The sequence below is a fragment of the Amia ocellicauda genome, chromosome 19 (genome assembly GCF_036373705.1).
Source record: "Amia ocellicauda isolate fAmiCal2 chromosome 19, fAmiCal2.hap1, whole genome shotgun sequence".
In the NCBI taxonomy this organism is placed as follows: domain Eukaryota; kingdom Metazoa; phylum Chordata; class Actinopteri; order Amiiformes; family Amiidae; genus Amia; species Amia ocellicauda.
Window position 1 is genome coordinate 1746425 of NC_089868.1, and position 18810 is coordinate 1765234.

Consider the following 18810-nt stretch of genomic DNA (forward strand, 5'->3'; position numbering starts at 1 on the left):
TAGCTTTTAAAGTATATTCAAGCAAAGAACACGTCAAATAAATGTAATACCGAATACTTTTGCACGCAAGTGCACATGTATGTTACAGCGCTACTGGGAGCACGGCCCACGTCAAGCAAGAGGGCGCAGTAAAGGTCTGCGAGTCAAGTGTGATGTGGGTATCCTGCAGCAGGGAGAGGAACCTTTGTTTTTCTACAGACGAAGCTGGTGCTGTGGGATACTAGTGTAAGGCCATTTATTCGTCATCTGTTCATGCGCAACGGTTCACCAGAAGTGTGTTAGTGAAAACAGCGGTAAGTGCAGGCTTAGTAGGGTCGCAATAGCTTGAATGGTGTCGAACTCCCCCGAAGCATCACAAGTGTGATGGCGGAAGCCTAGAAAGAAAACGTTGCGTTGGCCGGGAATCGAACCCGGGTCAACTGCTTGGAAGGCAGCTATGCTCACCACTATACCACCAACGCCCGGAAAGTCTCTCATTCCATGACTTTTGATGCATTTCAGATCATTCATCTGACTAGATACATGCGAATAATCACAGCCTACAGTGTAAAGCTTCTGATTACAGACAGGGCGTGTTGAGTGTGCTAAGTAACTTGCTAAATTCACTAACAAACAGTCGCTGCTCTTACTACAAAACAGGTGCAAGATATATCATTCTTAGCTAAACAAACCACGTAAACAATCAATGTAACTCTTAACTAAACTAGGAAACGCGAGAGAAAAAGGCGATACTTAGCTGCGGCGACTTGAGCGACTTCTCAGCTGGCTTGCCCGAGTGTCCAGATGCATATGTGGAAATACTTCTATACAATCCATGAACATAGATTCTCGATAGATGAATACTGTTTATTTAAAGGTCAGTTTTTATTTAGCGCATAGTTTATTGAATTTACCCACCAAGGTGGAACACGGACAATGATGTATTTGATTGACAGTGTAACTTGGACTGTTGGAGTAACTTGGACACCCATTGGAATGGAAAAACAAACTCGAGAGAAAAGTGTGTGTGTGTGTGTGTGTGTGTGTGTCACCTGCTGGTAGTGATGCATTTACATAACCTACAGACTATTTGGGCTGATTGTTCCTGGTGTATTAATGAAACTTTTCAAAGCGGTGGCTTACGTAGATGACATCACAGTCATTGTTAAGAATGGCAAGGATGTACCTTACCTTAAATGACTGTCAGAAATGAATTGAGTTTCTTCAGTGGTTAATGGCTTTTACTGGGGGAACTAGGTAGAAAGCAAGCCACTGTCTCTAGCCACATTTTGGACAAATGGACAAAACTAGATGGATTTAAAAATAGACGGATAGACAGTCGGATGGCGTCTGTCTACAATATTTTAAATGATAATAGTATATGTAGTATATGCATGTGCATTATAAACTAATCTTTACATAAAAGGGGTAATACCATAATAAAATGCTGATGAGAGGAGAAGAGATCTTATTCACTGGCCAAATACATGATTTCGACAATTGTCGTACATCTTGACGGCACTTAGCTTTACTTTTCACAATGTATGACTGCACTTACTGTACTTAACTGTATACATTGGAAGTTGTAAAATGTATTATCTTGAATTGCTTTGTTTAATGTAAATTTGAATTTGTAATGTTTGATGCCTTGTACTTAACTGTATTCTTGCACTTATGTTGCAAGTCGCCCTGCATAAGGGCGTCTGCCAAGAAATAAAAATAATAATAATGTGTTTTATACAATGAGAAATTAAGAAAACCGTAAAAGAAAGGCATTTTAAACCAGGACCTCTCGCACTCTAAGAGAGAATCATATCTCGAACAAACTTACATTAGTGACATCTTTACACTAGTGCCACGTAGAAAGCGGTGCGCTCCAACAGCTGGAAACTTTCTCAGTCTCAAGTTCAAGCACCTTGTGTGTGACTGCCATCTAATGTTGCTGACTAATAGCACTATTGGACTAGAGGAGCTGGGGCTGGCAGAAATTCAGCCAGGCTTTTCTACAGGCGCAAACTCAGCTGATGCTGTGTAGGCTACTCCGTGTACGTCAATGAAAGTCTAGTGACTTCAATATACACACCCCGATGCACCCAAAGAGTGATTGTCAAAGTATGAGTGACTCGCTCCACTAGCAGCACCGACCTGCATCTCTCTGTGACACCCGGCGCCTCCGTCTGGATAAGCTGCTGGTAATGCCGAGCACGGCAGCAGATCTTGTACAGTGGAACCCTAATAATATTCCTAATAATATGGCAACATCCTGGGGGGTCGGTGTGCCGCGCCACAGTGCAGCGACCTTGGCGCATCACTAAAAGGCACCTTAGCGAGGCCTCGGAATCGCTCAAACATGAACCGAGAAATGAACATTGAATCCCATCTACTATTATTACCTAGTAGTGTTGATGTTATCTAAAGTATTTCTATACGTTATTATTAGTGTATGAATTGTGTCGACCAGGGATCAGAAAGTGAGACAGTATTGGGTAGGCGGTAATCGAAAGCACAAGAAATACATAAAAGGGAGCTATACAGCAGGTGAATAAAACACGGATTGTGACAGTCTACTGTTAATAGCCTATAACAAGGCAGATTAAAATATAACAAACGATACGGAATCTTAAAATCAAATATAATTTCAACGTGCAGGAGACCAGACTGACTTTTATGCATCCTCTCGGGTGTAGATGCATGTTACTTAGACTAACAACGTTTGCATTCTAGGATATTAATAACACTCTCCACAGCAGGAATTATTGAGTGATATTACAGGGAATGTAGAGTAAAAGACTGACCCCGACGTGATTTGAACACACAACCTTCTGATCTGGAGTCAGACGCGCTACCGTTGCGCCACGAGGTCCTTAAACTTCAGTTAACACAGGACGTCAAGGAAAAATATTGGGAACTATGGTGATGTTTTGCTAGTGACCATTTAGGTTAATGAATGGGCAACTGAAGCATTGACGTGATGAAGAAGTTAAACAGAATGCTAAAGAGATAGTGACAGTGAGCATGACACAGAACACATGGCATGACGTGAATACCAAGTTAAACTTAAAGCAGAAATTACAGAAAGAAAGAAAAAAAAACGGATACTGCACATGTGTTTGGTCTTTCCTATATCTTTAATATGATATCTCAGTAGTTTAAATTTGATACAGAAATTATTCTGGAATCCCATGAAATGGAAAATACAGTGAATATAAAACTATATTTGCTGTATTTATAACAAATATATTCCGCTTATACACTCACCTAAAGGATTATTAGGAACACCATACTAATACTGTGTTTTACCCCCTTTCGCCTTCAGAACTGCCTTAATTCTACGTGGCATTGATTCAACAAGGTGCTGAAAGCATTCTTTAGAAATGTTGGCCCATATTGATAGGATAGCATCTTGCAGTTGATCGAGATTTGTGGGATGCACATCCAGGGCACGAAGCTCCCGTTCCACCACATCCCAAAGATGCTCAATTGGGTCGAGATCTGGTGACTGTGGGGGCCAGTTTAGTACAGTGAACTCATTGTCATGTTCAAGAAACCAATTTGAAATGATTCGACCTTTGTGACATGGTGCATTATCCTGCTGGAAGTAGCCATCAGAGGATGGGTACATGGTGGTCATAAAGGGATGGACATGCTCAGAAACAATGCTCAGGTAGGCCGTGGCATTTAAACGATGCCCAATTGGCACTAAGGGGCCTAAAGTGTGCCAAGAAAACATCCCCCACACCATTACACCACCACCACCAGCCTGCACAGTGGTAACAAGGCATGATGGATCCATGTTCTCATTCTGTTTACGCCAAATTCTGACTCTACCATCTGAATGTCTCAACAGAAATCGAGACTCATCAGACCAGGCAACATTTTTCCAGTCTTCAACTGTCCAATTTTGGTGAGCTTGTGCAAATTGTAGCCTCTTTTTCCTATCTGTAGTGGAGATGAGTGGTACCCGGTGGGGTCTTCTGCTGTTGTAGCCCATCCGCCTCAAGGTTGTACGTGTTGTGGCTTCACAAATGCCTTGCTGCATACCTCGGTTGTAACGAGTGGTTATTTCAGTCAAAGTTGCTCTTCTATCAGCTTGAATCAGTCGGCCCATTCTCCTCTGACCTCTAGCATCAACAAGGCATTTTCGCCCACAGGACTGCTGCATACTGGATGTTTTTCCCTTTTCACACCATTTTTTGTAAACCCTAGAAATGGTTGTGCGTGAAAATCCCAGTAACTGAGCAGATTGTGAAATACTCAGACCGGCCCGTCTGGCACCAACAACCATGCCACGCTCAAAATTGCTTAAATCACCTTTCATTCCCATTCAGACATCCAGTTTGGAGTTCAGGAGATTGTCTTGACCAGGACCACACCCCTAAATGCATTGAAGCAACTGCCATGTGATTGGTTGGTTAGATAATTGCATTAATGAGAAATTGAACAGGTGTATCTAATAATCCTTTAGGTGAGTGTATTTGCCTTTACTAATATTGTATTTTATTTTACAATAGGTTTAATATAATAAGGTCCAAATAATAAATGTACATATTTGCACATGCTTGCTTTTGGTGAACAGGTAGAATTGGCCATTGTCTGAAAAAACATGCACTCACCTAGTTATTCACAGTTTAAACAGCGCCAGTGAATATTGGGTTTTAATGTTACAAGAGTGACGATGAAGTTATTGCGTTTAGTTGCTTTAAATAACTACAGTGGTTTGTGGATAACAGGAATATGTGCACATACAGAAAAGTTAAAAGTAACGCTGGGAAAGTACATAATCAAATCAAGTTTCACGAAAGATGATATGCTTCAGATACAACTTAATAGTAAAAATGCATTATGGTAAAGAGTTAATAGCTTTGTTGATAACCTCAACGTATGCTAATCAGTCTCTGTTTCGTGTTTATTATCATAATAATTGTAATTATTATTATTAGTAGTAGTATTCTACAATAAAACTTGCACAAGTTCGAATTGTGCCGATATGTTTTCTGCACAAGGAAAAGTATATATATTATTAAGTTACACAAGCATTGTAAAGAAACCAACAACATATAGGCACCTGGGTGTGTTCTTCCTACTTGGATAAGTAGGTTAGCCGGCTAAGTTTCAGGATAACTTGGCATTAACTCGGGATTTTCCATTCTCCGTAGCGAGTTTAAAGTTCAGCCAGCTATGTTTCCAGAGCAGCATGTCCAGCATCTCAAACCTGCTCCCTGTCAGGTTAACTTGAAGTTAGATGGCTAACAATCTGACTGTATTTCATCTGCCCAGTTAAATGACAGCTGACTGTGTCCCCCAACAATGACGGCGCCGTTCCTAACAGATCCAGTAGTGATCCAGACCCAGTAGCTTTTCTGCGAGGAATAATTCATAGAGATTATAGATTTAAATTATACAGATTAATTATTTGAGCGTTACAGGTTCGGTCGGAAAGGAATGATTTACGTAGCCGATTAATTAGGACCGCACATCAGTCATTCCGCCCTGGGCCGGCCCTGACCAATTTGATGCCCTAGGCAAGATTTTAGCTGGTGCCCCTGGCATCGCAGCCAATTCCACCACCGATCATTGTGTTCATACACTCACACAGAAACTGCATAGCTTTATGTCTTAGATTTTCTTTATTTTTGAAACAATAAAAAACCACACAAAATAAAAACAGTATGCAAGAAACAAGTGACAAATCGAATTATGAATACAATATAAATTAGTATTGCACGAAAAAACTATATTACAGACACCATAGTGCAAGATGCATAATGTAGCAGTGTTCTACAGCCTTACCGCCTTGCCTTTCTTGCAGCAAACAAGTGACATAAAACGAATTATAAATAAGTGGATGTTTCCTGCAGCACACTTGAAAGAAAAAGTACATTTCTCAAAATTATGTTATAGGTAATGGAGGTTGATGAAAGAGTTAAATAGCTGATCGATCAAAAGGTGTGATCGTTGTGGGGCATCGGTAAGAATGCACAATTCTCATTCATTCCAAACAGTGTCCCTTTATTGCATCACTAGCAATGGGCGTTAGCCTATTTTGGTATTTGTTTTGTGTGTTTTTTATTGCTTTTTGTTTTGTTTTATTAATTCACTTTAAACCTCTTATATTATCACATTATTCCCATTAAAATCACGTTTGTTTACTTTGAATGTCCCGCCCCACTTCACGGAAATGCACGAGTTTTATTAACGATTGATTGATTTAAATATACACATGGCTAATCACGCATTCATGAGAGTACCCGCTTATTCGCCAGGTTCTACGAAATTCAATAATTGACCATGAGGAGCACCTGTTAGGCTGGAGATAAAATGCTCCCGGGGTGGAGCTGGGGGGGACGGGATTGCAGAGCAACGGGAACGAAACGTGGAGCCAAAGGCGAACGAAGGACTTGATGGACAAGTAACGGAAAGGGCTAAGAGACCCAGAGGAGAGCTGAGGCGACCTCTGCAACGCTAGCGAGAGTATCCAGAGAAGGGATAGCGTACAGGCTTTTTGAACTACAGTGGTGTTTCAAAGGATAACAACGAGCAACCTGTTTTTTTTTTTTTCAACTCGGCCATTGTTTTCTTGGACTGTACATGGACATTGTAATTTCTTTGTATTGCCAAACCCGGACCAGAGCAGAAGCTGAATTTTTGTCGGAGCCCCTCATTACTTTTTACTAGGACACGTGGACTATTGCCTGCCCCATTCCAGCTCCTGGTGCTGCCGGAGGAGACCTACAGAACCCTCCACGAATGCATTTTTTAGTTTGAACTTTTTTGTCTTTTTAACATAAAGAGGAAGTCTGATGGATTTTATATTAGAGATTTGTAATCCAGTTAATTGTATACCTGTCTTGTGTGGTCTGTGGTGTGCTCCTGGCTTGAGATTCCCCAATTTAAATAACCTAAATCGAAGGGAGAATTGAGGTAGTAAATGCAAAATGGGCATATTTGGGCAATCGACAACCTCCCAATGGGTCCTAGCGGCTGTAGACAACCGCTAGGTGGTGTAGTCGTGCTTCCATAAGTTTTACCCCCCAGTGGTACTGTATAACTTCCACTCTGTGACACATCCTAGATTTTAATAGCGACAAGATGTGAAGTCATAGTGAAGAGCTTGGGAAGGTGCGGTCACGCCTGCTTCATCAATGACGGGAGCTTTGGGGAGACGGGAGGCAGTCACATTACCTTCCTGAGAGCAGTAACTGCCGAACCAACACACATTACTTGTGTGTGCCAAATACTTCTGTTTTATTAGTACCTAATTTTTCAGCACCAGTATTTAACTTTTCAGATTGTTGGAAAAAAACTGTACAGGTATTCCCTGCTAACACACAACATTGCCAATAACATTGTAGCAATATAATTTATATTGCTACAGCATTGAGGCAATGTGCTAGCAGGGTTGTTGTACTTTGGAATCGGTTCATGCTTCACGATTGGTTAATTGCCTATTTTTTTTTTTTGCCTTCATAAACAATTCGTGTATCGACTTTGCTCCCTTTTTCTTGGGATTGTGCGTCTTGTAGGCAGTCCATAGGTTGTCCCTATATTAATATATTCATGAAATTCCAACCGAAATAGCGACAGTTCTACAGCTATTTCAAACCAGAAGTTTGAATCGCTCCTGATTTCAGGAAAAGGTGTAAATAAAGAACTGTCTCGTTCTGTCCGTCCCTCCCCTCCTCAGCCTTGGATCTCTTCTGTTCTCTGCTCAACCAGTCTGCGCACCACTGAGCACAAGTGGAAGAGATCCAAACTCCCAGCTACCCTCGCACTCTACCACTCTCTACTGCCCACATTCCCCTCCTCGCTCACCTCAGTCTTACTTCCAGTCATTCTTTGAATCCACTGTCCACAACCCCCGCAAGCTTTACTCCACCTTCTCTCTCTTCTCCCCCCTCCTCCCTCATCTCATCTCACCTCATCATTTTGCCTCATTCTTCTACAAGATCACAGACATCCACAAGCTCTTCAACAGTCTCCTCTCCACTCCCACCCTGCCCAAGTCTCCCACCGATCAAGCTTCCATTTCTTCATTCTCTCCTCTCTCAGACTCTGAACTTTCCTCTCTCCTCCTAGGTCACAAACCCATAATATGTCCCCTGGACCCTCTCTCTACTCGCCTCCTGCAAGCGTCTGCTCCATTTCAACTCCCCTTCTTCTCCTCCCTCCTCAACTCCTCACTCCTCTCTGGCTGTTTCCCCTCTTGCATTTAAACAAGCTGCGGTCATCCCACTCCTCAAGAAACCTACCCTTGACCCCACCTCTCCTCAGAGGCACCTGTCTCTGCCCTGTCGCCCTACTCCCCTTCCTCTCAAAGACCCTCGAGCGTGCGGTCCACTGTCAGCTCTCTGCATTCCTTTCCCATCTCTCACTTCTTGATCCTCTGCAATCCGCCTTCCAAACACCGCTCACACCACTGAGACTGCTGTCCTGGCAGTCACTGACTCCCTCAACTGTGCTCGGGCAGCCTCCCTCTCCTCAATCCTCATCCTCCTTGGTCTCTCCGCAACATTTGACACCGTCGATCACTCCATCCTCCTCTCCTGCCTCGCTGACCTTGGAATCTCTGGGACTGCTCTCACTTGTTTCTCCTCCTACCTCAACGACCGGACCTATCAAGTGGCGAGCTTCCTCATCCACCCCTCAACCTCTCCTCACAGGCATAACCCCCGGGTTTAGCTATCCTCCCGATGGGTCACACTTCGGTAACTACCTTTTTTACTTTCATGGGGCCCTGAAATCCTCGCTGCGCCCCTGGTCATGAAAGCTGTAATGTCTGGTATCAAAATACATTACTGGCTTTCGGCTTACACACGTCATTTCAACCCACTTGCTCAAGCAGACCGAGTAAACGTTTACTCGAGGTATACGGTCACACAGAAGGAGCATCCCAAGAACACCAGTAAATGGCGTAGAAATTTTGAAAACACGCACAATTTTCCACGATCTAAGCCCACAGTTTACGTGCAAATTCTAATGTCTGAGATGATGGTATCCATGTAACATTCCGGAAATGGACGCATTTTAAAAGTGCAAGGTAACGGTCTGGTCCATTTATTGTGGGTTTCAAGGTAAAGTACATTGCTGATGGACGTTTCATGGTTAATGCAGATCAGTGGTTTCCTTTATCATTATGCTCTCTAAATTGTTGTGGGTCTGTTGTACACTGTTCAGTTTTGTACATCGTGTTTTAATCCTAACTTGATAAAACACTTCGATTCATGGCTTTGTAGCCCCACCAGTGACGTAAAAAACCACTCGGTAAGATCATTAAAACAAAGTATTAAACAAGGCGCAATGCACAAGACAGTCCTTTGCCCTGTGCAGGGCTGCGGGTAAACAACTCGTCTCTAGTGCAATAAACTAAGACCATGTAAACCCGAGAGGGAGAGGGGCATTTAATCTGTGACTCGAGCATATTGTCTCCAGTGAGGTCAATACACGCGTCAGGGATATGTATGCTAAATGTAATGTAAATATGATGGATATAATGTATATTGTGGTGGAGTTTATAAAGATAATGTCAGGGGAACTTTAGTGATGTTCTGTGTTTTCTAAATTCCAAGCAGTGGGACTTTAAGTCATAACTTTGTGAGGAATTTACATGTCTTTATAAATTATATATCATTATAAAGTAATAATCCAGCTCACTTTGCTAGCTAGCCTACTGCCAGTTGCCATCCAAATGATGATAATGATCAGCTAGTAGTTAAGTACTGCAGTAGTTTGCCAGTTGTCAGCTAATGATTTTTGATAGTATTGTATTATTTAAATTCAGTTTTTTGTGCACTACAGTATTTTCAATATTGAGTATTTTTGGTGTGGATGTTATTTTACCTAAACAGTTTATTAGTTATTGCTCTGATTTCAATATGCATAGTGCACTATTTACATTTGTATTGATTATTACATCAATTTCTTCAACAAGTACAGTGTATGTTAAAGTGCAATACATGTTCTGTGATGTGCATTATTTAAATGTTTGTGTTTATTTTAGTTTTAACTAAACATTCTCTATACGCCATAAACATGGGCACCACTAAAATGTTTTTCATCGAGAGGGGGGATGGTTCTGGGGCTACTATCAAATCTCGCATATGGCCCCCAAATGGCTAGGGCCGGCTCTGGACATCACACATTACATAGGATGGGACTGACGTTGGATGCGACTTTTCGTGACTTAAATCAAGTAACAAGTTACTAGTACACACATAGCCTCTAAGTGTACTGAGTAATGATACTCTCTCTTTCGTTCATTCGTTCCTTAGTATAATTACCTTTAGTAGTAGTAGTACTGGCCACTACTCGGAAGGTAGCGATGCGCACCAGCTTTCTCATAGTTTTGTGTTTTAGATAATGGTTCAATACGGACTCAATCCCCTTTCATGGACATGGCAGGGAACTTGCAGTTAGAACTAAGGAGTCTAATAAAACTTGGTGGTACGCAGAACTGAAGTGCCAAGTGACAGGCTATCACTTTCATTGCACACCGCATTGTCTTCTCGCAGGGAGCGAATTGGGGAAATGTTGGATTTACGGCATCATGTAGAAAGACTGAATGGTTTAGTTACAGAAAAAGATAAAAAAGATAGTGACCTTTCTTACTAGCTGAACTAACCTGCATAAAATTAAGAAGATACAGACATTTTCATGCAATTATTTCAAGTTACAGTCTGCTGCTCAGACACAGTTTGGCGCACAGATGCAACTATCATCAACTCAATTATAAACATATATCTAGAGAGACAGAGAGACAGACATGGACTACATATCGTGCACATTGTATGAAATCATGCTGGTATATGTAGGCTTGTAGATGATTGTTAAGAGGCCTATTTGGAAACATACGAAATGAGATATTACCATAATGAAGTCATGATACATGAAGGAAATGTTTTTCATGTTGGCAAAAGTACCCTGTCAAAATGAAAATGAATGAGAGAAGACTAAAACAAAGGGCTCGTCCGGGATTTGAACCCTTTGAATCATACCCCTAGACCAACGAGCCACATAGCACAGGTTTCTGTGAAAACTAGTTAACATCGGTGCCACGTAGAGAGTTGTGCGCTCCTCTATTTGAACACTTTCTCCTTCAAACATTGCATGAGTGTCTGACTGCCGCCATCTAGCGGTGCTGACTGACCGATGGCTCGGGTATCTTGGATGTTGTTAAATGACATAACTGTCCGCCCAAGACACTGATGACCAAGGGTCATAGTTTTCCCTTGTAATAATAACAACAATAGTAATTGGAGTGAATGGAAGTGGCATTTCTATTTCTCCTTACTTTAGCCGTCATCGTCGCCAACATTGTTGTTGGTGAGCATGGAGAGGAGTGTATTAGCTTTTAAAGTATATTCAAGCAATGAACACGTCAAATAAATGTAATACCGAATACTTTTGCACGCAAGTGCACATGTATGTTACAGCGCTTCTGGGAGCACGGCCCACGTGAAGCAAGAGGGCGCAGTAAAGGTCTGCGAGTCAAGTGTGATGTGGGTATCCTGCAGCAGGCAGAGGAACCTTTGTTTTTCTACAGACGAAGCTGGTGCTGTGGGATACTAGTGTAAGGCCATTTATTCGTCATCTGTTCATGCGCAACGGTTCACCAGAAGTGTGTTAGTGAAAACAGCGGTAAGTGCAGGCTTAGTAGGGTCGCAATAGCTTGAATGGTGTCGAACTCCCCCGAAGCATCACAAGTGTGATGGCGGAAGCCTAGAAAGAAAACGTTGCATTGGCCGGGAATCGAACCCGGGTCAACTGCTTGGAAGGCAGCTATGCTCACCACTATACCACCAATGCCCGGAAAGTCTCTCATTCCATGACTTTTGATGCATTTCAGATCATTCATCTGACTAGATACATGCGAATAATCACAGCCTACAGTGTAAAGCTTCTGATTGAGTGTGCTAAGTAACTTGCTAAATTCACTAACAAACAGTCGCTGCTCTTACTACAAAACAGGTGCAAGATATATCATTCTTAGCTAAACAAACCACGTAAACAATCAATGTAACTCTTAACTAAACTAGGAAACGCGAGAGAAAAAGGCGATACTTAGCTGCGGCGACTTGAGCGACTTCTCAGCTGGCTTGCCCGAGTGTCCAGATGCATATGTGGAAATACTTCTATACAAACCATGAACATAGATTCTCGATAGATGAATACTGTTTATTTAAAGGTCAGTTTTTATTTAGCGCATAGTTTATTGAATTTACCCCCCGAGGTGGAACACGGACAAACAAAAATCAAACCTGCTCAGTGTCAGGTTAACTTGAAGTTAGATGGCTAAATAAATTATACAGATTATTTATTTGAGCGTTACAGGTTCGGTCGGAAAGGAATGATTTACGTAGCCGATTAATTAGGACCGCACATCAGTAGATAGTAGGGTTTTTTGGGCGCGGCCTATTTTGTTATGACGTATGCCCTAAGCTTATTAATATTCCTACGTCATAATTGGGGGGCGTGATTTTAGAGTTATTTCCTTAATTATTCCTACGTCATATCCGTCAGAAAGTGTACACCCCTAAAACCCTGAACAACAAGGCCACCCATAAAGACCCCCCCCCCCTCTGAAGGCAACGCCCCGAAACTCTCCTCTCTATTTAAGACCCCGCGCTGCTTTTAGGCAATACCTCTTTAATTCTCAGCATCTGAAACATCCCGCTTCTTCAACATGTCCAGCGACATCAACATGAAACCCCGCAAGAAACAATCCCGGGCAAGGGTTCCTGTACTCACCAATTTGAAGATTGAACGCTCCTGGGTGTTGTTCTGGGGGGGTCGACGGGGTTACCGCTTTAAAAGGGATCCCAGCTATGTTGGAGTGGAGCTTTTTGCTTTGGGAGAGAAGGAGGGTACGTTGGAACCTTTTGAGACGGTGATTGAATACTCTTTTGAGGACTGGTTGAAGGTGATGGCATGGAGAGACCTGGGGCTTGTGGATAAGACTCTAGAAGGCTTGCAAGAGGGTCCAAGAGAAGGCGAAACGGAGTCTCCGACTCAGAGTTTTGAAAGGTGTGAATGGGAAAGCTTGCAGAACTACGGTACAGTGGTGAAGAGTCTATCTCTAACTACTGATCGTAAGGTTTTGTTTAGCAGTACCCTGATTACAAACCCTATTGAAGGGGTTGTGGAGGATCCAGAAAAACAGGTTACTGAAATTATGTTTGACGCCGTGGACTGGCCGTTCTTGAAAGAGGTCATAAACTGTATAAATGATGGTTTTGACATCTTGACCAAATGTTCACAACTGGATTCTGTTAGAAGTTGAATATGCTGGATTATGGATTATATATCCCCCTTGAATGACGACGACGATGATAAAACAGACGACCTGTGGGGGGTTGGAGGGGGGTCTGACGGCTCAGGGTCTACTCTCTTCTAAGAGGGCGGTGTGTCGTGACGTAGTGAAGAGATAGGATAAAAGGCGCAACAATTCATTCATGGTTTAAAATTAAAGAGAATGTCTTACCCGAAAGCTGCGGACGTCGACAGGCTCTACAGGCCTCTTCAAACCCGGGATCACCCCTGGTTCTATTCCCCAGATTTTGTATACACTCCGGAACCCTCTGACTGCGGTTACCCTCCAAGACCTCAGACCCCGGTCCCTCAGGACGAAACAACATGCGGAGCGATGGATGTCCAAATGAGTCTCGGGGATCCCCAGCCTCTGGAGCTCATGGAGGGCCTCGATTTTGCCGAACTGTCTACCGTCTGTGCGTCTCAGGAGGGGGTCAGTCCAATGGATGTAGAAACACCCCACAAACCACCAGGCGACCCAATGAGCATCGGACTGTCTCGGGGGCGTGATGAAGACGCAGGATTTATGCCCGGGGTAGGTGTCCAAGTAAGCAGAGTGGTTAAAAGCACCCTGGTGTATATTCTGAGTGCTCTCATCGACCGAGCTCTGAAAGAAGTCTGTCGGGGGTGTGAAGTGAATCACCCCAGTCAGTTGAGACACAGTTGTTTGTTTGAACCAGACCGTTACTATTTCCTGTTCTATTTCAACGTGTTTTACAGAAGACTGAACAAACCGTGGCTGAAACCGGCACTAATCAAGGCTCTGTCTTACTCCCACATACATGTCACTGCTGGACAAGTCCAGAAAATCATAGATGAGATTTTGCTGGAGCTGAAAAAGGAGCCGTTTATAATAGAGAAACTTGGGCAGCTGCTCAATGACCTGGATGAGCCAAGTAGAAAAACCGCTGGCAAGCTAAAAGCTTATTTCTTCCGTAAAGAAGTTAAAGCTGGGGGCAGCGACGAAGAATTCGACATCTACGCCACTGATTCAGACTCTGACCTGAACTAAGGGACTTTGAACATGGGGAATGTTCTGGACTGCTGCTGCAACTGGTTCTGTCATCAACACTCTGCAGCTAACCTGAGAGCGCTATTACACCATGTGCTTGACAGAAAAGTAGCCAACGCGAGCCTTTTCTCTACAGATTTAACCATCGATGAGGATCAACTTTCAAACCTGGAAAAGTTCATGGCTGCTGTAACAAAGACCGGGGGGTACGAACACTGGGATGAAGCGCTCAAGGGGGCCAAGAATGATATTAGGCCATTTCATCAACATCTGTATGACCTTTTACTGAGCATGTTTAATACCCCTCTGTTTACTTTTAAAATAGGTCATATTGTTGTTTTATTTACATATGTAACTGAGGTGTGTGCCTACAAGATAAAGAAACAGGTATTTGTTGATATAGATCAAGTAACCAATCATCTGATTTCTTTTTGTCTGGACCGTAGAAAAAATTGTTGTGTATGTTATACTTTTCTCAAATGTCTAAAAAGGGGTATCTGCTCTCCTGAAGTTGAATAAAAAACCTTGTATAAAAACTTTGCGCATAGTGTGGGTCTGTGTGTTTATTTGGCAGAATGACTCGGCAAGCTCCCCAAATGCATGAACTATACTACAACCCAGCCAAGATTGGGGGTTTGGCGGGTAAGAAGGGTTTTCAAAGGGGACTCGCTGAGGCCGGTGTGAAGGTTAATGATGTGGTTGTTTCAGAATGGTTACGGGAACAAGACGCCTATACCTTACATAAACCTCTCAGGATTAACTTTAAAAGAAACCGTGTATATGCAACTGACATAGACTCACAATGGCAAATGGATCTAGTCGATATGTCAAATTTATCAAAACATAACAATGGTCACAAATTTATGTTGATGTGTATCGATGTGTTATCAAAATATGCCTGGGCTCGCATTCTACATAATAAAACAGGTCGGGCGGTGACAAGGGCCTTTGAGGATATATTGTCCCAGGGACGATGTCCTAAAAAACTGCAGACTGATAAAGGAAAAGAGTTTCTCAACAGAGAATTTCAGAATCTACTGAAGAGACACAAAATACATCATTTCACCACCGGTAATGAGCTTAAGGCATCGGTGGTGGAGAGGTTTAACCGCACCATAAAGACCAAAATGTGGAGATATTTTACAGCGGTCAACACGTTCAAGTATTTTGATAAAGTTCAGGATTTTATCGATGCTTACAACCAAGGGTATCACGCCAGTATTAAAATGAAGCCTATAGATGTTGATCAAAGTAATTCTTTTAAGGTCTATAAAAAATTATACGGCCCATTTATTAAGAAGGGGAAAACTACTTATAAGTTCAACATCGGCGATGTGGTTCGCGTTTCAAAGCTAAGAAGTACTTTTGCCAAAGATTATGAACAAACATTTTCTGACGAATATTTTACAGTTACCGAACAGGTGGCTAGAGACCCGCCCGTGTACCGGTTAAAAGACTATGACGGGGAGGATATAGAAGGAACGTTTTACGAAGCCGAGTTACAAAAAATTATTGTGGGTAAAGACATTGTATACAGAGTTGAAAAGATATTAGCTGAGAAAACCCAGAACCGGAAAAAATATATGTTGGTGAAATGGCTTGGATGGCCTGAAAAGTTCAATAGTTGGGTCCCTGAACAACAGGTTTGTGATATTCAAGCCTTATAACAACATGCCCGCCGGTGTGAGGGGGTCATTACATTCGATACTCAAGATGGAATCAGGAGGCTTCTACGTGACTCTACCCAGTAACGCCTCTCTCGATATATACCCTAAAAATGAAATATCCAGTTACACGGTACAATTTGGAAAATCTATAGATCTAAGGGGGTCGTGGGAAGTGGGGTTGGCGGAAATACAGTATCCTTACACTTGGGCTGTTTTACAAGATAAGGATGCCACCTTCGCCATTTTTGACGATGTTAAAAAGAGTCAATGGACATTCACGATGCAAGGAGGTTATTATGACAATGTGGATACAATATTAGATGAGATGCATAAACAGTTCTCAGAAGGCACCCCCAACATCAAGCTATATTACAACACTATTAAAAACAGAGTGTACAAGGTGTCAAAACCTGGTATTAGCATTCAAACCAAAGGACAACTGGGGCGTATATTAGGGTTCTATTCTGACACAGAGAGCAGGTTCTCAGAAGTGGTGGCCCCCTTCCCGGCTGACATCAGGGGCGGCTTTTACACTCTTTATGTGTATACGGATATCATAACACACCAGAGGGTCGGGGATAGCTATGTCCCCCTTTTGAGAAATGTACTTATTAAAGGTAAAAGCAATGACATGGTCACAATTACTTATGACAAGCCACACTACGTACCAGTCTCAAAGACCCACTTTGACAACATCACGATCGAAGTAAAATCGGATCAGAATATCAACGTACCCTTCCGCTTCGGTAAAGTTATTGTCAAACTACATTTTCGACCCCTGAAACAGTGTGTACATTATTAAAATGGCTACCTCGAGGGGTTATGTAGATCCTAGCGCCTATGTGGATTATTACAAGATGCAAGCCGGGAACGGCTTGCCCGGTTTTGTAGGAGCCCCCACAATGTATGGAGCCGGTCTAGGAGGACTCTTTCGTGGTCTCTTTAGAATGGCCGTACCCCTGCTTAAGAGAGGCTTTGCTATAGCCAGACCCCACTTGAAATCAGCGGCTAAAAATATTGTTAGTGACGTGTTCACCAATGTTATGAACCGGGCAGCTGGCCATGAGCAGCAGGAGGGTTCGGGTCTCATGGTAATGGCGAGGAGGGGGGGTAAAAGAAGAAACAGTATGTGTCCACCAGGGCGACGAAGATCCGTGGCTAACAAAAAACGAAGAAGCTCTCATTCTCCAACATATCGTGGAAACACTCGGAGAAGGAAGCAGCACAAGAAAAAACCTGCAAAAAGAAAGTCTCAAAGAAAGACAAATAGAGCCTCAGGATACATCTTTTAAAAATGTCTTTTGTCCACAGTCTATCGGAAGAATGCGTCAAATCAGAACTGGATCTGTTTACAGTTCCATACACTCAAACGAGTATAGATAAGAGCATATATGTAGAGATACCCCCTCTTTCCGCAATTTCAGATACGGCCCCTCTGGAGTTTTTTATAGCTGGCAATGGCGAGGATTATATTGATTTGAATAACACATTTATTTTAATGAACTGTAAAGTGACTGATGAGGATGGCGATGCAATCGAGAAGACGGCCAACGCTGGGGTCATCAATTACCCGGTGGCCACCATGTTTTCACAGGTGGATGTGACCCTGGGAGATCGGCTCATTAGTCAAAGCAGCAATACTTACCCCTATAGGGCCATGATGGAGTGTATCCTTAATTATAGTGAGGAGACCCTAAGCAAACAGTTTCAGCCCCGGCCTTTTCTTCAAAGACACCCCGGAAGCTATGGACGACCAGGATCCAGAGGGACTCAATAAGGGTTTGCAAAAAAGAACGGCCTTTTCAACAGAAGGGAGGACCTTTGAGCTAATGGGACATATTCATGCAGACATATTTTTCCAAGAAAAACTCATGCTCAACGGGGTAGACATTAAAATTAAAATGATCCGTAGTAAAAGTGCTTTTTGTCTGATGACCCCTGATACTGAAAAATATAAACTGACCATATTATCGGCCTCGCTGTTTGTGAAAAAAGTATCCGTCTCCCCGGCGGTTAAACTAGGACATGCGCAGGCTTTAATGACGGCAAACGCCAAGTACCCGATCGAAAGAGTCTATATGAAAGTCCACAGTATCCCCGCAGGGACACGGGTGATGAACCAGGAAAATCTGTTTCTAGGCCAGCTCCCAAAACAGGTTATTATAGGTCTCGTGGATAATGATGCATTTACCGGGGTTTACAACAAGAACCCCTTTAACTTTAAACATTATAACGCGGAATTTATAGCACTGTACGTCGATGGTGTGCAGGTTCCATCCAGACCTTTTCAACCTGACTTTGAAAACGGCAACGCGGTTCGTGAATATTACAGTCTAGTACTGGCTACGGGTCGCCATCTCAAGGATCAACCTCTGCTGATCGATCGCCGGGAATACTGCAGCGGTTACACCCTGTACGGTTTCAACCTGACCCCTGACGAAGAGTGTGGACAACATTTTTCACTGATGAAGACGGGCAATATGCGTTTGGAGATGCGTTTCAAGCAGCCTCTACCACGCACTGTAAATATGGTCGTGTATGCTGTGTTTGACAACATTATTGAGGTGAATCAGAGGAGAAACGTTCTGTATGATTATTATTAAAATGAACACCAGAGAGCTCAACCACATCATGAATGCCCTGGACGGCTCACGGAAAGTGTTTCAAGGAGTCTACGCCTGCGACCAGCTGCCTAAATTTAAGATCAAGAATTTACCTGCAATGTACATAATCAACACACACCCTAAAAATATGCCCGGAGAACATTGGCTGGCTATTTATCTAAGGGAGGACCGCCGTGGGGAATTTTTTGATTCCTATGGAAACCCCCCGGATTTCAGACCTTTC

At 42.8% G+C, this 18810-nt stretch overlaps 3 non-coding genes across 3 annotated transcripts; all 3 read right to left on the bottom strand.

Annotated features, from left to right (window-relative positions):
• Positions 1 to 389: 389 nt before the first annotated feature.
• Positions 390 to 461, bottom strand: trnag-ucc (transfer RNA glycine (anticodon UCC)). Its single transcript has one exon. It is a non-coding gene; the product is annotated as a tRNA-Gly (tRNA).
• A 2309-nt stretch (positions 462 to 2770) lies between these two features.
• Positions 2771 to 2842, bottom strand: trnaw-cca (transfer RNA tryptophan (anticodon CCA)). The gene has a single exon. It is a non-coding gene; the product is annotated as a tRNA-Trp (tRNA).
• An 8867-nt stretch (positions 2843 to 11709) lies between these two features.
• On the bottom strand, positions 11710 to 11781 carry trnag-ucc (transfer RNA glycine (anticodon UCC)). Its single transcript has one exon. It is a non-coding gene; the product is annotated as a tRNA-Gly (tRNA).
• Positions 11782 to 18810: the final 7029 nt, after the last annotated feature.